The sequence below is a fragment of the Oratosquilla oratoria genome, chromosome 12 (genome assembly GCF_046742065.1).
Source record: "Oratosquilla oratoria isolate Oo_2021 chromosome 12, ASM4674206v1, whole genome shotgun sequence".
In the NCBI taxonomy this organism is placed as follows: domain Eukaryota; kingdom Metazoa; phylum Arthropoda; class Malacostraca; order Stomatopoda; family Squillidae; genus Oratosquilla; species Oratosquilla oratoria.
This window is the reverse complement of record NC_134788.1, coordinates 64,207,585-64,213,584: the sequence shown is the minus strand read 5'-3', so window position 1 is coordinate 64,213,584 and position 6,000 is coordinate 64,207,585. Positions and strand designations below refer to the sequence as shown.

The 6,000-nt window shown below is 34.9% G+C and overlaps 1 protein-coding gene across 1 annotated transcript in view; it reads right to left on the bottom strand.

The window, feature by feature from the left end:
* Positions 1 to 296: 296 nt before the first annotated feature.
* Positions 297 to 6,000, bottom strand: part of LOC143031929 (uncharacterized) — a 53,667-nt gene continuing 47,963 nt past the window's right edge. Inside the window, exon 4 of the transcript XR_012967048.1 lies at positions 297 to 1,785. The gene's annotated coding sequence lies outside the window, so the exon portion shown is untranslated. The remainder of the gene's footprint in view (positions 1,786 to 6,000) is intronic.

The window sequence follows — 6,000 nt, the reverse complement described above, 5'->3', positions numbered from 1 at the left end:
GAAATGTGGGCAGAATCATCTTTTCGATTTTGTGACTCTTGACACCGGTATGTGTTCTCTAAGTGCCAACTAGTGTAATATTTTATTGTGTATTAGAAATACCTCCTAAATTTGGCCTTCTATAAATAAGAGAAATGATTAGGGACATATATATTTTTGCACCGATTTTCTATTTCATGAGTCCTTTGTGTGACAATGACAGAGCTGACAGAAATATTTAATATGTATTTTATATTCATATATATAATATACATATATATATAAACCACTAAGGAACAATTACATTTAACCTTCTAACTTCTTATTTCTCCTCTTTTGTTTTCGGCATTCACCCACTCTTTATACACATTATCTAAATTCATTGAATTTCCATAAAATTTGTAGCTTTTCACTTATATAAACATATCCAAATGACATTCTCCTAAACGGTGTCCAAGTTTGTTTATATTCAATTCATTGGACTAAAACCTCACCCACAGTCTGCACCTCCAATATCCATCAACTTTTCTGAAGAGCAACTAATACTATGTGTTAAATTTTAAATAATCTTGTATCTAATTTTTCTTGCAGCATCAAACTAAATATTTCTGTAGTATCAGCAAGAAAATCATGATAGTTAAGAAAAAGGGCAGTAACATGTCCACTACCAGATGAAAAATCACATTGACCATTCTTGTACCTCATCCTCAGGGAAACTGTCCTGTAAATGGGTGGAACATTTTTCATGATTTCATCCAGCCATTCTTCACTTGCAGTTCTTTTTCACTTCACACCCTTTGCTTCATTTGCATCTGACAAGATCCACCAGTTCTATGCAATTCTGTTATTTGTATATATTTTCTTAACATTTGTAAATTCAAAAATAGCTACAGATTACAGAATACAACCATGTCTGTGTGCACTATTTAGCGAACATAGTTGTTGCCTTGTTTCGTTTCCTGTTGTTTACTTTTAAAATACAAAGTTGGGATGGTTCTTTCCAACAGCTCCCTTTCATTTTAATCATTATGATTTTTGCTTTGGCATTGTTTCAGTGTTCCTCTATTATCCAGATATCTCTACTATTCCAATGACTTGTAGTAGCCATTTTTTTTATCAGTATATTCTTTGCTCCTTTTGTTATTTTTGATATATAGGTTTCTCCAGGAAATTACAGTGGTTTTCTTTTCCATATGGAATTTGAAACATAAAAAAAAAACACATTGAGATTGTATCAAGTATTTAAGGGTACAAAACTAATAACATCCTTCTAGATTTATTTCATTGGACTGAACTTGTACTGGCGATGTATAACTGCTGAACATACAAAATATTTCAAAACTATGTGTAAAACTATGAAATTGTACACTTATATTTCAAAGGTCATTGACAGATTCTCAAAATCACATTCTTTTTGTTTTGAATTCATTGTTATGAAATTAAAGGATTAGTATCTTTAATTGAAATATTTTAACATAATTTTCAAAACCTTGTGCACAGTTTTTTCCTTTGTATGCTAGTTGTGAAATGTGTGCACAAACACATGCACAAATCTTGCAGGGAATATTTTTCATCACACAAGACACACTGGAATGGCTTCTTTCCAGTATGAGTCACCATGTGATGACTGAGACCTCCTTTGTGAGAAAGCACAATCACACAGGTCACACTAGGAAGGCTGCTGTCCTGTATTTACCTAGTTGTTTTTTATGGGAAGAGAGCTACGCTCATAGTGACCCGCTTTTGTATCTTTCAGCATCCAGTTTGATCTTAAATTCTTGTATAGTTTTTGCACTGTTTCTTTCACTGTCTCTCTGTCCTTGTTCCCAATTTTGTGGGGGGATCACATGATATTTGAGGTGATTCTTTTGTGATAAAGTTGCAGTGCACAGAAATGGCTTCTCTCCATTGTGGGTCCTCATATGCATTGTGAGAGAACCCTTTTGTGAGAAAGTTACATCACACATGTTGCACATGAGAGGCTTCTATCCTGTGTGGGTCCTCATATGCTTTGTGAGAGCTATATCATACAGGAATGGCTTCTCTCCATTGTGGGTCATCATATACTGTCCAAGTCACATTGGATAGGCTTCTCTCCTGTATTTACCTAGTTGTATTTTATGGGAAGGGGAGCTATGCTTGTGGTGACCCGTCTTCATATCTCATTTTATCTAAACTGTTTTTAAATTCATGTATTATTTTTGCACATACCACTTTCTCATCTAACTTGTTCCAAATGTCTATTACTCTGTGGGGAAAGCTGTTCTTTTTTTAGATCTCTTCTATAACTGTGTTTCTTGATTTTCTTTCCGTGTCCTCTTGTATTTCTGTCATCCCATTTTATTAGATCCTCTCTATCAATAGTTTTTATGCCTTTCATGATTCTACAAATAGTTATCAAATCTCCTCTCTCTCTTCTTTGCTCTGTCTGTAGCTCAAGTTTTGTTAGTCTCTCTTCATATGATAGTTTTGAGAGTGTTGGTGCCAATTTTGTAATTGCTCTTTGTATTCTTTCAAGTTTTGTTATACATTTTTTTGTACTTGGGGACCACATCATTGCTGCATATTCCAATCTTGGTCTTATCAAGGTGATTAGTATTTTCTTCACCATTTCTTCATCCAGGTATGTAAATGCCACTTTGATTGTTCTTATTAAACTATAAGTTTCTCCAAAAATCTTGTTTATATGTTTCTCAGGTGACATATTATTCATAATAATGACTCCCAGGTCCTTCTCATTTTCTACTTTTTTTTATTCCTTCTTCTCCCAATTTATATGATTCTACTATTCTTTTTTTGCTTCTTCCAAATTCCATTATACTACACTTCTTAGTATTGAACTCCATCTCCCACTTCCTGCTCCATTCCCATTCTTTTTTCAACAGTTTTGCATCATCCACAAAGAAGCTCATATAACTTTCAATTCCTTCATCCATATCATTAATATATATAGCAAACATTATTGGGGCCAGAACTGTTCCTTGTGGAACACCACTTATCACTTCATCCCAATTAGAGTGTTTGTCTCTTATCACCACTCTCATTTTTCTTTCTTGCAAAAATTCTTCCATCCATTTCAGCAGTTTGCCCTGTATTCCTTCTGTATTTTCTAATTTCTTAAGCAACTTCTTTTGTGGCACCTTGTCAGCTTTTTTTAGGTCTAGAAATGCACAATCAGCTGATTCATCTCTTTCTTGTATTATATCTATTAGCCTTGAATAGAAACATATTAAGTTTGTGACGCATGATCGTCCTTGTCTGAATCCAAATTTCCTTGGATTTAGTATGTTGTTTTTTCTAAATGCCTTACCCATCTACTTTTGATCATTCCTTCACAAATTTTTGCTATCGTACTTGTTCAAGAGACTGGTTTATAGTTTGTAGGGTCTTCTTTGTTTCCCCCTTTATATATAGGTACTATATTTGCTTTTTCCCAATCTTTTGGAACTTTTCCTTCTTTCAATTAACTGTTTATTAGGCTATGTATTTTGTATGCCAGTTTATTCCTGCATTCTCTCAAAATCCAGTTTGCTATTTCATCTGGTCCATGCGATTTTCTGACATCAAGATCACTCAAGTGTTTCATTATTTCATTCTTTGTTACTTCTTTCTTTCATCGGGGGGACTTTCTCCTCCCATTCGATATCACTAGGTTGTATGTTCTCCCTTGTAAACACTGATTTAAAATACTTGTTCATAATTTCTGCCATTTCTATTTCTTCTGTGTATTCAACTCCTCCTTGTCATAGTTTCTATAATCTTGTTTGTTTTTCACTTTGTTATTTACAAATATGTAAAATAGTTTTGGTTGGTCTTTACATTTTTCTATGACATCTTTTTCGTATTTTCCCTTTTCTTCTCTGCACACTTGTTCATATTCATTTCTATAACTAGTATATAGTTTCCATTTTCAGGTCTTTTGTCTTTTTTCCATTTTGGCCAAGCTTTATCTCTTTTGTCTTTTAAATCCCTACAACTTTTGTGGTACCAGCACTTTACATGTTCATTTTCTTGCTTTTGTCCTGGGACATACTTTTCCACTCCTTCTTTATAAATTCTTGTCAAAATATTCCATTTCTCTTCCACTGTTATTTCCTCTTTGTATATTCTTTCCCAGTCTTCTTTTTGAAATATTTTATCAAAATCTGTTTTTCCATACATCAATCTTCCTTTTCTATATCGTTAATTTCTTTTTATGTATTTTTCCTTTAGTTCCATTTCAACCAATATGTGGTCACTTTTACTTATTGGTGTCTTGTATTCAATCTTTTCTACTATTTCAGGTTCTGATGTGATTATCAGGTCCAGTCTCGATGGTTCTTTATTTCTATACTAGTATTCTCTTGAATCCATTGCGTCATTGTATGGTCAATAATCATATCAAGTGTACATTTCCCCATCAGTCGTCTCCACCCTTTACTGTCATCTCTTCCCAGCGGACTTCTTTACAATTAAAGTCACCCATTATAACTATTCTTCCTCCATCTTCCATTATCTTATTTAATGTTATCCTTGTGTCTTCTAACATACTTTTATGTTCTCTCTCTTCCCACGAGGCTGTTTTAGGAGGCACATAATTTATTACAAACTTTCTGCTCTTCCTATCTTTGTCTTCCACTTCCATCATAATCATCTCTACTCTATTCTTTCCATATGTGACATTCCTCACGTTTATATCCTTCTTAGTCAGGAACATAACTCCACCCCCTTGTTTTGCCTCTCTGTTTCTAATCCAATAATTATATGCACCATGTCCTACACTGTTGGGTGGTAGTGGACCTTTCAATTTTGTCTCTACAATTCCCATTATGTCCGGTTCTTTTTCCTTCAGATAACCATTCAGTTCATTCAATCCTGTTATTAAGCCATCTATATTTGTGTAAGACACTCTTAATTTTCTGCTACTTCCATTGTATTTTCTGTTTCCCTTTTGTTTTTCTCTGTTATGTGCCATTTCCTCACTTTCATATTCACTACTCTCCAATAGAATTCCTCTTTTTCTGACTCTGTTCTCATCTCGTTTTTTTCCTTAGCTTCTTGTCTTTTTGTTTTCTCATCCTCTCTTTCCTCTTTATTAATAGTGATAACCCTTTTGGATGAAAGTAGACTCGCACATGTCACATTGGAAAAGTTTCTTCTTGTAAGCAAGATTCCCCTTACATGAAAAAGCAGAATCATACATGTCGCATTGTAAAGACTTGTCTCTTGTGTGGGTTCTCATATGCCGTGTAAGAGAACCCTTTTGTGAAAAAGTAGAATCATAGAAGTCACAATGGAAAGCCTTCTTTCCTATGTGGATCATCCTGTGATACTTGAGCTGATTCTTTTGTGAGAAAGCTGCATCACACAGGTTGCTTTTGAATGGCTTCTCTCCAGTGTGGGTTGTCATATGCATTGAGAGAGAACTCTTTTGTGGGAAAGTAGAATTGCACAGGTCACAGTGGAAAGACTTCTCTCCTGTGCGGGTCCTCATATGCTGCATGAGGGAACCCTTTACTGAGAAAACATAATAGCACAGCTCACACTGGAAAGGCCGCCCATCTGCATGGGTCTTCAAATATTGTGTGAGAACCCTTTAATAAGAACTAAGGATTCACAAAGGTCATACTGGAAAGGCTTTTCTCCTGTGTGGATCATATGTTTTTTGAAGTGATTCTTTTGTGAGAAAGCTGCATTGTACAGGTTGCACCACAATGGCTTCTCTCCAGTGTGGGTCCTCATGTGCTTTCTAGAACAATTTTGTGAGAAACCAGAACCACACAGATCACATTGGAAAGTCTTCTCTCACGCGTGGGCCTCATATGTTTTGTGAGATAACCCTTTCATGAGAAAGCAGAATCACACATCATAAAGGAATTGTTTCATTCCTATGGATCATCACGTGATATTTGAGGTAATTCTTTTATGAGAATGCTTCATCACAAAGGTCACACTGGAAAGGCTTCTCTAGTGTGGGTCCTCATATACTTTGTGACATTAATCTTTAATGAGAAAGCAGATTTGTACAGGTCACACTGGAGA